General features: G+C 39.4%; 1 protein-coding gene across 3 annotated transcripts in view; it reads left to right on the forward strand.

Moving 5' to 3' along the window:
- Positions 1–340: 340 nt before the first annotated feature.
- The window catches only part of LOC124553617 (zinc finger protein 391-like), a 144,390-nt gene continuing 124,150 nt past the window's right edge, over positions 341–20,580 (forward strand). The window contains exon 1 of one of the 3 annotated variants that reach the window (XM_047127472.1): positions 341–700. The gene's annotated coding sequence lies outside the window, so the exon portion shown is untranslated. Of the gene's footprint in view, positions 701–930; positions 1,520–20,580 lie in introns of those variants that run through there. The other 2 variants (XM_047127470.1, XM_047127471.1) reach the window with 2 other exon arrangements.

Genomic DNA, 20,580 nt, shown 5'->3' on the forward strand with positions numbered 1-20,580 from the left:
TTTTTTTCTAGAGTGCCGTGGTTCCGTGAAACATTTTCTCAACATGTAGTCGATTAGCAACATCATTGGCACGATATCAGGCAAATACTTAAGCTCCTTATTGTATTAACCACTCCTTGTAATGAAATCACGAGTACGAGCCTTGAAAACGATATCATATAAATAAATGATTTGAATTCATGCAACTGGTGGACAATGTGTAATAAGAAATGTCGTCGCGGCTTTGAACGTTGAGTTTTGACTGCTTGACGCTGCAATTGGATCGCCAAGACTCACGCGATAATATTCTGCGTGGCAGCTTAGCGTTTTACGGTATTTTTAGTTACTGGGTTCTTTAGTTTGCATTTTGCAGCAGCTGCAGATGCAAGGCAGCACCGGCAGCGTGACAACTGACAAGTCACTGCAGTACTGTCTAGCCAGTAGCCACCCACAAGTGAGGTTAGTTCAACGCCCCGTACAGGTGGCGTCGGTTAGAATCTGTGGACGACGTATCTATAGTCCAAGATAAGGAATTTCTGACGCCATAAGCGAGAAGCCAGCGACTTCAGTACTCCGCTCCGCCGTATTAAAATGTCGAAAATATCGAGAGTGGCATGAGAATAATTCATCGAAATAAAGACATAAATTGTGTAAATATGGTTACCTGTGTTGCCTACAGATCCATAAAAGGAAGCAGAAAATCAGCTGTTACCTTCTTTAGGTACGTGCTTTAGTTAATAAGTTGGTTTAAATGTCGACTTCATTGCAGTGTTTCTTTCACCGGATTGACACTAATTTTCCATGTCGTAAAAGAAACTGTCCAGTAATTATAGAAATGCGTATATTCTCCGGTTAAAATTTCCTCTATGTAGCTTCATTAAGTTGTTACCTATGTTAATGCTGTCCCCATTGGTTATGGCTGTCAGAAAATAAAGAAAAATGTAGTTTATAAGGGCGAGGGCGGTATTTAGCATTCTGTTTGCTAGGTCGGGCGTGTACTACCAACTTTGCTGCTCTTGCAACGTCAACGAACAATTTCGAATAATCATTACTAAAATAATGTTGTGGGTTGTGTGTCGCTTGTTGTTACCCGTTTTGAAGTGAGTGAAGAGGCGACAGGAGGTTCGAACACGACCACAAAAAGATCCGCGATGGCCGTGTGTGTGTGTGTGTGACCCGCCCTGTTGCTGTTTTAAGTTTTCGTTTGTTTATGCTTGCTGCCACGAGAAAGTGTCTACATATGGATTTTTTATATGGTCCTTTAGATCAGATGTACAATGAGCGTATTGGAATACGTCGATGAATGTAAAGTATGGTCAGACGGTTTACAAGGAGCGTACTCATGTCGAAGACTGCTAAGTGATATGACATAATTTTTTTTAGGTCAGATTTAGATGTATGGTCAATTTTCGAAATTCAGTTGCCTCCATATATTATTAACAACCTGCATTTACTGACATAAAATTATGTGAAGGCTCAAAGTCTGCAAGATAATGAGTAACTGCACACACATTTACCTTGATTGGACCAATAAAGGAAAGTATGTTTGTGTCTTTTCATCATGTCCTAAGTTTACTTGCCAAATATTAAAGACATTTTTACACTTTCATCTGTTTTACTATCCGAGCCTAGTGCTATTCTACCTGTTTTTTTACTGCTACATGATTTCCTTCGTTCTGCTGCTGCAAACGTGGAAACAATATTTCTGGCCAGGTACAGCATTTGAACGCTGCGCTGTGTGAAGTGTATGTTCAAAGTTGTGATTTCGTCCGAAAGTATTATGTTGTTTTGTAAACAGTTTAACAATGGAGTGGGTAAGGGAGCACGCTGTACACTTGGCATCGCTCTATCGGGGTGAGGAGCTGTCTCTGGTATGTTGTGGGGTGCACTAAAAATAGATGCAGTGTCATTTATTTTTGCAAAAAGTTTGGCCTGTGAAGAATGTTTATAGCTTTCTTCTGAATACCTGTACATTATCAATTTCCTCTTTTACCTTGAGACGAAGTGTATTGGATACTTATATTCCTGTCTCAGTAACTGCATTGTGTACTTCTGTGAGAGTTCTAGAGTCTTGTCGGAAATTTTTTATCCATCCTGTGTCACCGTGTGATTATCACAGTGTGTATGAAAGAATTCCAAGTCTAAATACCCAGAAAGACTCAACAAAATACTGCGCTGGATGTATTTTTAGTAACTTATTGCTGAAATAATCAGCAACCAGTTTTGCAAAGGAAATTTTATTTCCTCTACCGGTTTCAGGCATCTAACACCTTTCTTCAGAAGGTTTTAATTATCGCCTTATGTGCTAGTGTCAAAATTAAGATGTATGTTGCGTATTGCTGTTGTTCGTAGCACCTGTAAAAAACTGGTATAATGAAACCAAAGACGTGCAGAAATTGTGGCAAAGCTGTGACAAATTTAACTTTCTGAAGATGTCACTAGGTGCCTGAAACAGGTACAGGAAGTAAAATTCCTTTGCTACAACTAGTTGCTGATTATTTCAACAAACATAAAATACTAATCTTTTATTAACCCTGTATATCAGGGGTAATTTCACTACTTCTGAAGTTTGATAACTTTCTCAGTTCCTGTGGCTTTCCCCAGAAGGTTATACCATAGGACATTATAGATTGGAAATGTGAAAAATACGACAATAGCGTTATTTGAAAAATGTGTCTCGGTGCAAAGCTTTCTCAGCTTAGCTTTACTTGTTTTGCATAGGCCTATACAGGATTTTTGGGGACAATTACAAACAATAAAGAACGCTACATTAGTGGTACTTACAAATACTATTGTTAGAATTGGAAGTATTCTAAGCATTTTGACTACTAAGAATGGAATTCTGTAACATTATAACAACACTGATTGCTAAGAAATTCCTGCGGAGACATTTTAAAGCAGATTCTACATGAGCTTTCTACATCTAGACTCAGCAAACCACTGTGAGGTGCATGGCCTGAAGTGTGACCTTCATATAATAGGGGCTCTTGTCTGGATCTTCAGTGTTATGCCTTTCCAGTTGATAATCAGAGCCCCATGTAATATTATAAATATGTACATCTTTATTTAAACTATTGTACTGTTTTTATTTTAAAATTAATGTAACAGCTTTACAAATATATGTTGGTTACAGTGTTATAAATTCTTACTTTTGCCATACTTCAATTCCATATGTGAAGTATGGGTACATTAAAACATAGTAGATCACACTGATCTTCTTGAGCTTAACTGTTTGTGTACCCAATGACCCAGGAACTTTGTATATAGAGTTTCATTAATTATCTGATTGTTTATATCCATCTTAATGACATCGTATTTTCTTTTGAAGAAGTGGGAAACATTATTGGGGAGGGGAAGATTAACACTAGATGGTGCTTTAAGCAGCAGAATATGTGAAATGATAGATGAAGGGAACATAGCTGTTGCATCCGAGGTGCTCAGCATGACTGTCTAGAACGGGATCTTGCATTATTGTAAAGCTCTTTTACAAGAACAGTGACGGTGTGCCAGTAGCTATGTGGTTGTGCAGTAGTTCCGTACACTCAAGGCTGTAAAAAACTACATTGATCTGATGTCTGCCAAGAGTCTAGAGAAAATTATTATGAAATTTAAATACAGGGGTTCTTTTGCCATGCAAGTCAGTACAAATGTGGCCTCAGCTTTGCAGGAGGAGTAGAAAGGTGGTGCACTAATATGCGGTGCATGTGAAGTTGCCTGTACTTTGGAAATGCCTGTGAGCATGGTGCACAAAATTCTACAAAGCATACTATGTTGCTATTCACAGAAAATTAACTGTGTTCAGGAATTGCTTCATGTTGACCTGCCAGTAAGGCAAACATTTGCTCTAGAATTTCTTGCTTGCATGAAAGTAGACAATGAATGGCCATGGAACATAATGGGGTCAGACAAAGCTCATTTCCATCTCCAAAGGCATCACAATATGCAGAATATGAGCAACAGAAAATCCGGTTGCACATCAACCTGTACCCGTTCATTCTGCAAAAGTAACTGCATGGTGCCAGATGATATTGTTTATCTTACGGCCATGTGCAGTGCTGAAATGAAGGCACACTTTGCACCACATATTCTGCACATGATCCTTGAGACACTCCTATTTGCTGTGGAACTTGCTGGTTTTGGATTTCAACTTGTGCAAGAAAACTGTGGATAGCGTATGGACTATGTCTTGCACCAGTCTCTCGACAGTTAGAAACAGATTTCATTGTTGACTACTTGTGCTGTTTGTGTCCTGAGGACGATTAGAAACCAAATTAATTGTTTCATTTTATGCAGTTTTTGACCTAGAGATAATTAAGAACTGATGGCATCATTGCATTTTACTCTGTTTTTAGCCTCGAGAGGATTAAAAACTGATGCCATTGTTGATTTTTTATGAAGCTTTTGCCTCAGGAGAATTAAAAAGTGATGTCGTCGTTGCTTTTTGGCCCCAGGACAATAAATAAAATCTAATTTTTCCAATCCGATGTAGTATGACTTTGTCGCGGTGGATGGGCTTACCTAAACTACAGTGCCACAAGTGTTGAAAGTGAAACTTGTATGCTCTTGCATATTGCACAGTACGGTTGGTTTAATGTGCTACTCCGACCTTGAGCATCACATTGGGATTCATCTATCATCTGTGGTTGCACCCATTTACATTATGGTGCTTACAGCACCATCTAGTCAGAAAAATTTCATTAAATTTTGTTTTGTTTCCATACTGCACTTCAATTATAATCATCCAGTATTTTATTTGAATGGGAATATTGCGGAACGCTGCATCTCTGAAACACCAAACTTTCCAGCAGATGATAAAAAACATTGCAGTTCTTAGAATTATGTTGAAATTCTGGTTTCCTTCTGCTTTCTTTAAAATTAATGTATAGAGAAGAACATCAGTGCACTTTAGACAATCATGGTACGTTTTCCCGATGTTAAGCTAAAATTTATGTATTAAATATGTGGACTTACTCAATATTTTGTAAAGAATAAGTGTAAGTCATTAGTTAACTCATAATTTATTGCTAATGTGGACAAAAACCAACCAAAATATGTTTATGTTCCATTCTCTTTGGAATTATACTCAACACTTGTTCGTTCTGTGACACATGTTGGCCAATTGTATATGTCCATATAGAAGTTTTGGATGATTTCTTCTTTTGGTAGGAATGGTAGAAATCGCCTTAGGTCATGCATTTACAGGTACATATTGATTATTCTCTCTGTTTAGAACTTTGGAAAAAGCCCATATCTTTTGTACATGTGGAGGTTTCCCTTTGATTTAACTGGTACAATGGTTGCGCAACAACACAGAACATATAGGTTTTCTCTGGATCATGACATGCCTATATATTTAAAGTACAAAATCCTAGATAACTCCATTTTGTCAAAATATGGACATATGGAGTTCCCTCAATATTCCCGTTCATTTATTAAAGGAAGACAAGTAGCTACTCAGATTACTGTATCAGTTTCAACATCTGTTACAGTTCACCTTCAGATGCATATCTGATACCTGCAAATCACTGTGTGTTGGCAGGGTGACAATCTGTTGTGACAGTAATTAAACGATTTGTAACTAAGGTGATCAGAATAAACATAAAAAGTCCCCATATGGAGTTTGTCTTTTTTCATGATATTAAAAGTGGTCTCAGTATATTGGGTGTCGTGGCTGCAGTAATGAGGTTTTTAATGATTGTCTGAAACTGCATATTATTAGTTTTTGGCTGTATGCTGTGAACCATTTGTGCTCTGGTGTCGTGGGAGTTTGGGATGCGCCATGCATTATGGAGTTCAGCCATTATGAGATGGCTGCCATTCAACAGAGTAACAATATAGGGGAAATGATTAATTGTGTCATATCATTTTAATGTTGTAGAAGTGAGGCCTATATAAAGTTCAGTACCTCAATCACGCCACATGTGAGATTGTTAAACAGTGGTCATACATATATAAAGCTATGAAACAGACTGTGGACAAAAGAATGCAGACACTCAGATTCAGGTGTAATTTCTCAGTGCAGCTGAGTCTGTAGCCAGTGAGAGGGATGCCAGATGTGGTACATATCTGTTTGGTTTAGTTTGTTTGCATGTTCCATGTATCATGATGGTGGTGTCTTGCTATAATGTGAAGCGTGTCAGTTTTACAGTTATGGTTCACTTTCTCTTTGAAAAATATGACTACATGATGACAGCCTACATGATCGCTTTAAACTCTTCAGTCCTACTGATAAAAGTACAGGAAAATGTTTTCATCGTATTTTATTGTTGTTACACAGAGTTACATTTTAAATTACATTGCTTAATTTTTTTATATTTTCTAAAATATTTAAGATACCCATGTGCACTTCAGATCTTAACCAGTGGAAGAAAAATTTTATAACAGATATTAAGAATTCTGTTCATGGAATTATAAAAAGCAGTTGTTTCTAAGTACACACAAACATATATTACCATTTCTTGCACACAGTTAGCACACTTCATAGTGACATTTAGGGGTGTTCTTCACCTATACATATTGGCGAAGGTGATTAACCTGGTCGTATTGACTTGGGTTTCTTGGCTGCGGGCAACAAATCTTCTCCTGGATGTACTATCATCAGATCCCCAGAGCTCTCCCATTCATCACATATATTTTTCTGGAGAACTGTGAAGAACTTCTCATGTCTGAAGACTTATCAGCTTATTAGCCAGATTCATTCTAAAAATTTTTTAGGGACTGTCTGTTGCATTTTGGTGCTCCTTCCATTGTATAAAATGTTTTGAACATAATCCAACAATTAAGAACAGCTAAATTAGTAAAATGGTTAAACAATATAACTGACCCTTTTTTTGGTATTTAAGACCTATAGAGTTTTGAGTACTTTGTGGCTCACTTCCGTAACACATTGATGGACTGAAATCATTCTCTTCCAGCATTGAAAATATTTCTTTGTTGTTGTTAACAGAAAATAACATAAATTAATTGTTGGTGACATACCAGTCTCTTTCCCGACATTACACATAGCCAAAGCATTGCATAATTGTGAGGTTTTCGTGACAGAAAGTGGAAAAAAAAACCCTTGCTGTTTACACTGTATAGGAAATATAGAAAAAGTTTTGAGGATGTAACCTGATGAACACATATGTGTACTTTGAATTTCGACATCTGCTGTAATCAACATAAGAAATAATTCTAGTAAAAACATATGACTCTTTACACACATTAACTACTACAAATAAAGTGTATCAGAGGTGTAGAATTACACGTTATTTCAAAATACCTTCAGAGCACATGTTGTGGCAGCCATTCTACCATCCTTCAAAACATTGAGAGTGGCACTGAAAGCGGAGTGTGGTGAGAATTAGCAGTACTGTCTGAAAGTACATAACCTACACGACCATGTCACACAGGTCTCGAGTTGGTAAAAACCGTTTATTTATTATACAAAGTGAACGCTCTAAGTACACGTGTGTACCAACTAACTGAATAGGTTAAGGAAAAATTTTGTTCTTGTACTTTGTTACACTTTCAGAAATGTAAAGCAAATGTAATTTCAGTATGTGCTGGGAGTTTAGACTTTGACTTAGCTCCTTCAGTGCTAAATAGTGTATGCAGCAACAAGTTTTCTCCAGTGAACTCGGCTAGCTACCAGGTTTTCAGCAGTCCCCAGTTTATGCTTGTGCATTGATGAGTTTGCAGAAGTTTGTTTCCAAGTGTTACAAGGCCTTCCTCTACTTTTGTATCAATCCGTCAGTTTGCAAAGCAGTTTGGAGATTCTTCCATCTTTTGTGCATAGAATACGCCTCACAAGGTTTTATCTTTTTCCAGCAAATTATTTTGAGCAGACTACGTAACCACTCCTCAGCATTTCATCATTTAAAACCTGGTCAAAATGACCAATATTTAAAATTTGCCTGTAGCATCATCAGTAAAAGATATTGAGCTTGTGTCCTGGCTGTACTGGCATTTTCCATGTCTCACATGTGTTTTAGGTCATCAGCAGGGTGATGGAGAAGAGCCCAAGCTTTGTCGGCATACAAGTTATAACACCTCTGATTTTTTCTTTCTTTCCGCACAAACAAATCACATGAAAACTGTGAAACTTGTGATACTTCTCCATGTAATCGCCTTGTAGCCATACAAACTTTCAACAACATTGACGCCACATTTCTGTTGCTGCTGTGTATGCTTGTTTAGGAGTCTGGTTTGACCACTGGAAAATCGCTTTCGTGTCTCATCTATTCTGGTGCCATGCACGTGAGTGTATATGTACTTTAAAACAATCTGCATTTTTCTGTTTCCAGCCCCCCCCCCCCCCCCTCGAAAAAAAGGGGTGTTCCAACTTGAATGCAACTTGTACTTAGTGTCTATTTGCCACATATGTTGCACTTGGTGGAAGACGGCAGAAGCGTCCCCAATTCTCCTGTTGACGTCTGCATCTACATCCCCACTATTACCGATAAGGCTACAGAGTTATGGTAATCAGTCAGCATCTTGCAGTACATTTGTGGCACCCAATGAAATAATAATTATTAATGTTTACAGAATATTCTGTCAGTTCTTGGAAGAACAGACATATGACATATGAAAAACTGGAATACACAGTATTAATGTTCCACAATAATATTTATTTAATAGTTTTATTATGAACCGGCTTTTGGCTTCTTAGGTCATCTGCAGATAAGTTAATACCAAACAGATAGTCCACACACAACTTCAGTGAGAGTTCACAGCTGTACAAAGATATGTGACATATTTTGACTATATCAAAACAATAAACAAACATAATTTAATACACAAAGAGACTCTGAACAAATAAATGTTATAATAAATTATATTCAACTTTTAAAAACTATATAAAAGTATAAGCCAAATACACCATTACTCTCTTGAACAACTTATTGACATTCATACGGTTTTTTAACATTTGAATATAACTTATTATAAGATTTATTTGTTCAGAGTGTCTTTGGGTATTAAATTATGCTTGTGTTTTGTATTCACATAATCACAAGTCACATATCTTTGTGCAGGAATCTTTGTATGGCTGTGAACTCTCACTGAAGTTGTGTGGACTTCAAGACTGCACTGCAGTTCCAGCCTGTGGCTTATTCTGCTGACACATCAGTGGTGTAGGATGCCATGTTTACTCTTGTAAAGCCTCAGCAGAGAATTTGATTGCTAACAAAGTGTGTCCCATTGTGCACTACAAAAAGTAACAACTAGGTGACTTGTGCAAATAATTAGCACTCTATCCTGATCAGTCACCGATAGGTAAATTAGTATTGGAGAAATGAGTAAACACAGATATTTATTAGTAAAAGATGTACTTTGACTACCTGTAACAAATATTACTCTCACTGTAAAAAATAGACATCATTATGTACGACATGTTTAATTGTGAAGTATATAAAAACCAAAGATTGTCTCTGTCAGATTAATTTTATTTTTAAGCTTCGTTATTTTACAAAATTTCTTTGAAAAGAATGTTAACAATTATAATGTGATTGTCCTTTACTTTTTGGCTGCATGTGTCTTTAGCACAAACATAAATATCACAGAGTGTGTGAACTTGTGAAAAAGCCGTGTATAACTGACCTTATGCTTTATTACTACTTATATTGGGAATTGTTGTCTTATCATTTGCAATGGAATGATTGTATTGGAAGGTGTGAGGTTAATGCGGTGTTGAGCACAGTTTTATTGGAGACATGTTAGGGGCATATTTACAGCAGCAGTTTAACGTCACATTTGACAAGGATTATAGTTGTTACAATAGTGATAAATTAATTGAGCAGAAATTATATAATTTACATCAAAATAGTGATGGACACTACACCTTCTGTTGCATTATAATTTGAGTACACACATTTCCACTTGATGTACTCGACTAAATGAGTTAGCACTAATTGTACAACATTAATTAATAGTAGATTAGCATTAAGATTTCAAATTAACATAATAATAGCATTTTTCTTTAAAAGCAATTGGTGAGGTGGTAAACCGGATGGGTTTATAGAGTTCAAAAATTCTACGGGGTACAATTGAACGTTATCTATTTCTACAAGTTGGACGGCACCAGAATTGAGGTAAACCATTCTCTCTCCATGTAACAAATTGGAAATGACTTATTCATTAACTGTCAAACAATCAGTTTTGGGACATAATAATGAAGATTTAAGCTATAAAAATAAATATGTAGATTAATGGTATTGAGGTTAGGAGAGTGTAACATAACATTGCAAGTGTTGTAAAGTAATGACAAATTAAAAGTTAAATAAATCAAGTTATAAAAGTAAATGTTACTTGCCTTTGATTAGGTATGTTGATGTAATTCAGTAATTTGTGCAGTACACAGTGCTTGCTTATAGAAAGTAAACAACTCTATCTGCTGTTGTGCGTAATAGCAAAACTAGATTGTGAATGATGGCTCCCTCTAAATGCTTCACATCAGTGTGTATGTTCGAAATCGTGTGACAGACTACAGTTGTGTAAATAATCTAAACAACTGACAGCTGCCGTGTCTGTTACTTAAACAGATTATTAATGGGTAGCACCTTCTACACTAGCTGTATAAACAGGAGTTTAGAATAAAGTTTTGTAATGAAAACAGTAATTTTAAAATAACTCTGCATTTTTCATTATTAGTGGTGAATGAAAGCCTGAAAGTAATGTCTCAATCATTAAGTTTGACTAAGAAATGCAGGAGATATGGTGTGCCAAAAAAAAAAAAAAAAAAAAAAACACCATTGAGATATAATATATATCGTGGGTTATGAATTACTGTGGTTTATTCAACATCATTCACCGCTGTCCAAATATATGACAGTGTGCACGATTAGGGGGCCAGCCAAAAATTGTGTACTACTTGCTAGCACATCCATGCAGGAGCACGACCGCAGGAACAATGATAAAATTGAAAAGTATAAAACAAGCTTTGGGGACACACTTGCAGCAGCAGTTTAACATCACATTTGACAAGGATTATAGTTATTACAACAGTGATAAATTAATTGAGCAGAAATTGCATAATTTACTTAAAAATATTGATGGACACTACACCTTCTGTTGCATTATAATGTGAGTGCACACATTTCCACTTTTTATGCACATATATACTCTACAAACCACTGTGAAGTGCGTAGCAAGGATACTCTAAAACATATTACGGTCTCTTCCTGTTCCACTTACATGTTGACTGTTTAAAAGCCTGTGTGCCTACTGTAAGTTGGCTTTCATAGGGTAGGTAGCATATGTCTACCAAAGTGTGCCAAATTCCCATTTTCAACATTTCTGTGTTTCATTCCCATGAGTCAAGCAAACCTTTTACCATTCTTGGCACTCTCTGTACACGTTCAGTATCTCCTGACACGTGGGTCTGCCGTATCAATCGTTCGACCTGTCTCACAGTCCAAAAGGTGCCAGTCAGTTGCACATGCACATCTTCTCAGCTGATATTTCTACCTGAAAAGTTTCAGTAATGTTAGACATATGCCGTAGCTATCTATCAGTTACTCTGACCATTCTTCATCTGCAAGAATTTATTGTGTTTATTTATTTATTTATTTTTGCTGTGTCAAAAATTAGCCTACATAAGGATCAAAGCTTAATTAACATATCCCCTGTGCATGAAAATACTGGAGTACCAGTTTGATAGCATTTGGGTTTCATTCAGTTAATACTTGGTAGAAATCAAACCTGCATTTGGATCGGACTTCCTTAACTCTTGTGCAGAAAGGTGTGCAGTATCCTGCTGCATCCATTTTCAATAAGCTGCCACAAGAATTCGAAAATATTAGCAGTAATCCACCCGCTTTCAAATTGAAATCGAAGAGTTTCCTCGTGGGTTACTCCTATTCTGTCGAGGAGTTCCTTGAAAAATTAAGCTGGTTCTTGTTGTTTTGTTGATTGTGTTTACTTAAACTTACGGATTGACTTTTTTCGTATTTATAAAAATTTTATTTTTATCTGTTATTACTTTTATGTTGTAATTTCATGTACTGACATGTTCCAAGACCTTAGTCAATTTGGTCCTACGGAACTTGACGTGTAAATAAATAAATAAATAAATAATTACAAAGTGTCATGTGAGTTCAGTTATCATTTGTAGAATTTAAGATGACACTGAAGGTTAATTTTCAGTATGATTCAGCGGGTAAAAATAGTATTTGGAGACACACTCTACTGGTTCTCTTCATGTGCAAATTGTGTTTAGAATACACTGATTGAATTGGATTGTTGCTGATGTGGATGGGGCAGAGATGTACAGACATGAAAAGCACTACAAAAATGCCAGAATGAAAATTAAACAGAATGTGACTCATATACACACAAAAATATTCCATTTTAGTCACAAATTACAAACATGAACTCTAATTTTTTTAGGGCAGATTATCTCTTAAGTTACCGTCGCATTTGTATCTGTGTATTAATTAATTGCTGTTAATTGGAATGTTGTCCTTTTGATGAAACGAATTGCATTCTTGTACATTGACTGTAATACTTAAATTACTCTAGTATTTTTTTAAAAGCAAGTATATTTAAACATGTTTAAAAGCAAGAATATTTAAACGTGGCTCAATCTGTGTACTCGTGTCAGACTTGATTGGATTAGTTGGTGGAAGCTGTCCACACATCACCTACATTTTTTTTTTTTTTTTTTTTTCATCAGTCTACTGACTGGTTTGATGCGGCCCGCCATGAATGCCTTTCCTGTGCTAAACTCTCCATCTCAAAGTAGCACTTGCAACCTACGTCCTCAATTATTTGCTTGACGTATTCCAGTCTCTCTCTTCCTCTACAGTTTTTGCCCTCTACAGCTCCCTCTAGTACCATGGAAGGCATTCCCTCATGTCTTAGCAGATGTCCTATCATCCTGTCCCTTCTCCTTATCAGTGTTTTCCACATGTTCCTTTCCTCTCCGATTCTGCGTAGAACCTCCTCATTCCTTACCTTATCAGTCCAGCTAATTTTCAACATTCGTCTATAGCACCACATCTCAAATGCTTCGATTCTCTTCTGTTCCGGTTTTCCCACCGTCCATGTTTCACTGCCATACAATGCTGTACTCCAGACGTACATCCCCAGAAATTTCTTCCTCAAATTAAGGCCGGTATTTGATATTAGTAGACTTCTCTTGGCCAGAAATGCCTTTTTTGCCATAGCGAGTCTGCTTTTGATGTCCTCCTTGCTCCGTCCGTCATTGGTTATTTTACTGCCTAGGTAGCAGAATTCCTTAACTTCATTGACTTCGTGACCATCAGTCCTGATGTTAAGTTTCTCGCTGTTCTCATTTCTACTACTTCTCATTACCTTTGTCTTTCTCCGATTTACTCTCAAACCATACTGTGTACTCATTAGACTGTTCATTCCGTTCAGCAGATCATTTAATTCTTCTTCACTTTCACTCAGGATAGCAATGTCATCGGCGAATCGTATCATTGATATCCTTTCACCTTGTATTTTAATTCCACTCCTGAACCTTTCTTTTATTTCCATCATTGCTTCCTCGATGTACAGATTGAAGAGTAGGGGCGAAAGGCTACAGCCTTGTCTTACACCCTTCTTAATACGAGCACTTCGTTCTTGATCGTCCACTCTTATTATTCCCTCTTGGTTGTTGTACATATTGTATATGACCCGTCTCTCCCTATAGCTTATCCCTACTTTTTTCAGAATCTCGAACAGCTTGCACCAATTTATATTGTCGAACACTTTTTCCAGGTCGACAAATCCTATGAAAGTGTCTTGATTTTTCTTTAGCCTTGCTTCCATTATTAGCCGTAACGTCAGAATTGCCTCTCTCGTCCCTTTACTTTTCCTAAAGCCAAACTGATCGTCACCTAGCGCATTCTCAATTTTCTTTTTCATTCCTCTGTATATTATAATAGTAAGCAGCTTCGATGCATGAGCTGTTAAGCTGATTGTGCGATAATTCTCGCACTTGTCAGCTCTTGCTGTCTATGGAATTGTGTGGATGATGCTTTTCCGAAAGTCAGATGGTATGTCGCCAGACTCATATATTCTACACACCAACGTGAATAGTCATTTTGTTGCCACTTCCACCAATGATTTTAGAAATTCTGATGGAATATTATCTATTTATCTACATTTATACTCCGCAAGCCATCCAACGGTATGTGGTGGAGGGCACTTTATGTGCCACTGTCATTACCTCCCTTTCCTGTTCCAGTCGGGTATGGTTCGCGGGAAGAACGACTGTCTGAAAGCCTCCGTGCGCACTCAAATCTCTCTTAATTTTACATTCGTCATCTCGTCGGGAGGTATAAGTAGGGGGAAGCAATATATTCGATACCTCATCCAAAAACGCACCCTCTCGAAACCGGGACAGCAAGCTACACCGAGATGCAGAGCACCTCTCTTGCAGAGTCTGCCACTCGAGTTTGCTAAACATCTCCGTAACGCTATCACGGTTACCAAATAACCCTGTGACGAAACGCGGCCCTCTTCTTTGGATGTTCTTTATCTCCTCTGTCAACCCGACCTGGTACAGATCCCACACTGATGAGCAATACTCAAGTATAGATCTAGTTCAGACTTCTACATTTGTGAAATCAGCAGAGAATTCAAGTAAGTTATCTCACAAACCAGGTCTGCAATATGTTGTAACTAGCTACATCTACATCTATGTACGTACTCCGCAAGCCACCGTATGTACTCTGCACCACTTGCAGTCGTTTCCTTTTCCGTTTCACTTGCAAACAGAACGAGGGAAAAGTGGCTGTCAGCATGCCTCCATACTAGCCCTAGTCTCTCCAGTCTTATCTTTGTGGTCCTTACGTGAAGTGTACATCGGTGGCACTAGAATCGTTCTGCAGTCAGGCCCAAATGGTGGTTCTCTAAATATTCTCAATAGTGCTCATCGAAAAGAACGTAGCCTTTCCTCCAGGTATTTGCATTTGTTTCTGAAGCATCTCTGTAATACTTGTGTGTCGTTCAGACCTACCGGTAACAAATCTAGCAGTCCACCTTTGAATTTTCGATGTATTCCTTTAATTCGATCTTTCCTGATGAGGCAACAGTTTGTTGCGAAAGCTGGAATTTTGTGTGTATGTTTGTGTGTCTATCGACCTGCCAGGGCTTTCGTTTGATATATATATATATATAGACACACACACACACACACACACACACACACACACACACACACACACATTCCACGTAGGAAAAATATATGCCTGCTTGTGTCTGTATATGTGTGGATGGAGATGTGTGTGTGTGTGTGTGTGTGTGTGTGTGTGTGTGTGTGTGTGTGTGTGTGTGTGTGTGTGTGTGTGTGTGCGCGAGTGTATACCCGTCCTTTTCTCCCCCTAAGGTAAGTCTTTCCGCTCCCGGAATTGGAATGACTCCTTACCCTCTCCCTTAAAACCCACTTCCTTTCGTCTTTCCCTCTCCTTCCCTCTTTCCTGATGAGGCAACAGTTTGTTGCGAAAGCTTGAATTTTGTGTGTATGTATGCATGTGTCTGTTTGTGTTTCTATCGACCTGCCAGCGCTTTCGTATGGTAAGTCACATCATCTTTGTTTTTAAATATATTTTTCCCGCGTGGAATGTTTCCCTGAAAACGTAGAGAAGAATTGCCTCGATAATTGAAATAAGAAATTAGTAATCGACAATGAAAGACGTCTGAATGAAAGGAAGAATGCCAATTTTATTTACACGCAAACGAAGATGAATTTGTGCAAATTATGGAACGAGAACCCATAGCCAAGAAATAATTAAATTGCGTTCGAAATTTGAGGAAGAGAGAGTGGTTTTGTTTTCAGAAATATTTGTATCTGAAGAGCTTTTAAGGAACTACGTATGGCTCGGAAGAATGGAAGTCAAAACACTCCGTGGGAGAAAGGTGGATTTACTTTCATGAGGAAACCAAAAATCGTGAACACAAATGCCAACTGCTAAAGTTATGCGAGTACTTGTTTTCTATTCCTGCACACAACCCCATGTACAGAAAGATGGCGGCCCAGTGGCGAGGTCCCAGCTTGATATGGCAACCCTGTATTGCACATTTAATTCGATCAACGTATACAGGGTGTTACAAAAAGGTACGCCCAAACTTTCAGGAAACATTCCTCACACACAAAAAAAGAAAGTATGTTATGTGGACATTGTGTCTGGAAACGCTTAATTTCCATGTTAGAGCTCATTTTAGTTTCGTCAGTATCTACGCTCAATGAAGCACGTTATCATGATTTCATACGGGACACTCTACCTGTGCTGCTAGAACATGTGCCTTTACAAGTACGACACAACATGTGGTTCATGCACGATGGAGCTCCTGCACATTTCAGTCGAAGTGTTCGTACGCTTCTTGACAACAGATTCGGTGACCGATGGATTGGTAAGAGGCGGACCAATTCCGTGGCCTCCACGCTCTCCTGACCTCAACCCTCTTGACTTTCATTTATGGGGGGCATTTGAAAGCTCTCGTCTACGCAACCCCAGTACCAAATGTAGAGACTCTTTGTGCTCGGCTGTGATACAATACGCCGTTCTCCAGGGCTGCATCAGCGCATCAGGGATTCCGTGCGACGGAGGGTAGATGCATGTATCCTCGCTAACGGAGGAGATTTTGAACATTTCCTGTAACAAAGTGTTTGAAGTCACGCTGGTACGTTCTGTTGCTGTGTGTTTCCATTCCATGATTAATGTGATTTGAAGAGAAGTAATAAAATGAGCTCTAACATGGAAAGTAAGCGTTTCCGGACACATGTCCACATAACATATTTTCTTTCTTTGTGTGTGAGGAATGTTTCCTGAAAGTTTGGCCGTACCTTTTTGTAACACCCTGTATGAAACACTCAGTTTTGGTAAATGCCGCGAACGGGGTTATGGTAACGGGAGTAATATTAGTGTCTTGTAAAGGAGATTAGACACATTTTCCTCGTGAAATCTTCTTGCAAAATTTTCTGTGTGTGGTTATCACAGTCTTTGGCGTTAGTACATGCAGCTGAGACTTATCGTGAAGCAGTTACGTTTTACAACCTGTTCGGTATAAATGGAAATGCCGTGTGGCTAGGGCCTCCCGTCGGGTAGACCGTTCGCCTGGTGCAGGTCTTTCGAGTTGACGCCACTTCGGCGACTTGCGTGTCGATGGGGATGAAATGATGATGAAAGACACACAACACCCAGTCATCACGAGGCAGAGAAAATCCCTGGCCCCGCCAGGTATCGAACCCGGGACCCCGTGCGCGGGAAGCGAGAACGCTACCGCAAGACCACGTAACAGTCCGCAACGAGGGGAAATTCTGATACAGTGTGTCGGAATTACACTACTGGCCATTAAAATTGCTACACCACGAAGATGACGTGCTACACACGCGAAATTTAACCGACAGGAAGAAGATGCTGTGATATGCAGATGATTAGCTTTTCAGAGCATTCACACGAGGTTGGCGCCGGTGGCGACACCTACAACGTGCTGACATGAGGTTAGTTTCCAACCGATTTCTCATACACAAACAGCACTTGAGCGGCGTTGCCTGGTGAAACATTGTTGTGATGCCTCGTGTAAGGAGGAGAAATGCGTACCGTCACGTTTCTGACTTTGATAAAGGTCGGATTGAAGCCTATCGCGATTGCTTTTTATCATATCGCGACATTGCTGCTCGCGTTGGTTGAGATCCGATGACTGTTAGCGGAATGTGGAATCGGTGGGATCAGGAGGGTAATACGGAAAGCTGTGCTGGGTCCCGATGGCCTCGTATCACCAGCAGTCGAGATGACAGGCATCTTATCCGCACGGCTGTAACGGATCGTGCAGCCACGTCTCGATCCCTGAGTCGACAGATGTGGACGTTTGCGAGACAGGAGCGCCTGTGATGGTGTACTCGACGACGAACCTGGCTGCACGAATGGCAAAACGTTATTTTTTCGGATGAATCCAGGTTCTGTTTACAGCATCACAATGGTCACATCCGTGTTTGGCGACATCGCAGTAAACGCACATTTGAAGCATGTATTCGTCATCGCCATACTGGTGTATCACCCGGCGTGATGGTATGGAGTGCCATCGGTTACACGTCTCGGTCACCTCTTGTTCGCATTGACGGCACTTTGAACAGTGGGCGTTACATTTCAGATGTGTTACGACTCATGGCTCTACTCTTCATTCGATCCCTGCGAAACCCTACATTTCAGCAGGATAATGCACGACCGCATATTGCAGGTCCTGTGCGGGCCTTTCTGGATACAGAAAATCTTCGACTGCTGCCCTGGCCAGCACATTCTCCAGATCTCTCACAATTGAAAACGTCTGGTCAATAGTGGCCGAGCAACTGGCTCGTCACAATACGCCAGTCACTACTCTTGATGAACTGTGGTATCGTGTTGAAGCTGCATGGGCAGTTGTACCTGTACATGCCATCCAAACTCTGTTTGACTCAATGCCCAGGCGTATCAAGGCCGTTATTACGGCCAGAGGTGGTTGTTCTGGGTACTGATTTCTCAGGATCTATGCACCCAAATTGCGTGAAAATGTAATCACCTGTCTGTTTTAGTATAATATATTTGTCCCTTGAATACCCGTTCATCAACTGCATTTCTTCTTGGTGTAGCAATTTTAATGGCCAGTAGTGTAGTTTATATTCCGTGTCTGATGGCCGTTGGAGTGCTCGAGTTGACGGGGCACCACCAACTGCAGCTCACTTGGATGAGACTGCCATTGCTGTTGAGACTGTCAGGAAGTTAGATTTATCAGCTGAAACACGTTCTGTGGCACGAAGTGTTCCGGATTATGTGGGATCATTCGAGTGTTTAATCGTGCCATCAGTTTAGATAATAAAGTTGTCGGTACTAATTGGCGACAGAGCAAATTACACTACACTCGAAATACTACAGTTGAGGTTGAGTTAAGGCACCCTGAGAGCGTATTAAATGACTTAAAAAATATGTTCGCCAAGATTGGGCCGTCATTGTCGCAGATCTAAAGTTGCTGGTAGAGGAATGCTGAACTTCCAGAGGTGTGCGCTTGGAAGAGGAAATAATTTTATGATGAAACCAGTAATGAAATGACACATGTGAATTCAGGGGATTTATTCAAGATAAATGTATGTTATGGTATCAGTGACAGAATAGTGTCCAACTTGCAAATCTGGTATGAAACTGATCAAACGTTCGGCTTTAATGGAAAAACTCGAATACGATTGACGATCAGATGCGTAAGCTTAAAATTCCAAGTTTATTTCCGAGTGTATGTGTAACTCTGCACTAGTTTTACAAGATGAAGCAGAAAGGTTGCTGAGCACTGTGGCTCGTGTTAAAATCTGCCAATGCATCAATGACGTCTCACAGTTTCTGGGACCTTGGCAACTGAATATACAAGGGTAAGTCCATTATTATCTGCAAAGTAGTTATAAAATTTTATTGTAATCAAATAGGAAACTTACAAGAACATCATTATTTGACATAGTCTCCTTGCACTTGGTCCACCGTCGTACAAGCTTCTTCATGCCCTCATAAAAGCAGGTTCTCGGCTGAGCTGCGAGCCAGGAATGCTCCGCTTCTTTCACTGCTTCATCCCCTTAATGCCTGTTTGAGTGGACCAAACAAGTGATAGTCAGAATGGGCAAGATCGGGACTATATGAAGGATGATCCAGTACTTGAAACCTGAGTTTCTGGAGCGTTTTAGCAGTGTGGGCAGCAGTATGCGGACGGGCATTGTCGTGCAACAACAAGACACCTTTTGAAGCAATCCTCGGCGTTTGCTTCGAATTGCAGGCTTTAGCCTGGCAGTAAGCATCTCACTGTAACGTACACTGTTTATTGTCGTGCCCCTTCCCGCATAATGTTAAGCATCAGTTCTCCTGCGGCCACTTGGATCCTGAACTTTTTCATGCACGGCGTATTTGGATCCAGGTTTCGTCACCAGTAATGATCCTGTCCAAGGAGTTATCCCCTTCGTTACCATAGCGGTCCATATGTTTTTTGCAGATGCCCAAGCGCGTTTGCTTATGCGTCTCTGTGAGATGTTTTGGGACCCATCTTGCACAAACTTTATGAAACCCAAGTCTGTTGTGAATGGTTTCATAGGCAGAACCGTGACTAATTTGCAGACGATGTGCCACTTGGTCAATAGTTAATTGTCTGTCGAAGAGAATCGTTTCACGTGAAAGCTCAATGGTTTCTTCATTTGTGGCGGTAAACGGTCGTCTGGCTCCTTCACCGTGCGTAACACTTGTGCGACCATGGGGCACTTTAAGACCCTTTGCAGCCCATTTTTTAGTTACTACAGTATCACTTTTGGCATATTTCTATAGGTGTGAAATACCCATTGTACAGAGAGAGTGTGTCATAAAGTATTTTTGATGAACAACCACTGACTAAGAAAATAGTGCGGTGACCTCAGAATCCTTGTGATGACCCTGGAACTCTCGCCATGTGTCATAACATCAGTTAAACTACATTTATGCCTCAAACTGGATATTACGCGCATATTTTACCGCGTAAATACAACAACTTTGAGCCCTTGACTTTGGCAATGGATGACGATATCAAAACAAGTTTCCAGGTTCCACAGGAATATCATCATCTTAAGAACATACCGTACGTACTGATGATGTGCCACCAGTCGAAATGATTGAAGTGGTATCCCCACCATTC

Source organism: Schistocerca americana, chromosome 11, assembly GCF_021461395.2.
Source record: "Schistocerca americana isolate TAMUIC-IGC-003095 chromosome 11, iqSchAmer2.1, whole genome shotgun sequence".
In the NCBI taxonomy this organism is placed as follows: domain Eukaryota; kingdom Metazoa; phylum Arthropoda; class Insecta; order Orthoptera; family Acrididae; genus Schistocerca; species Schistocerca americana.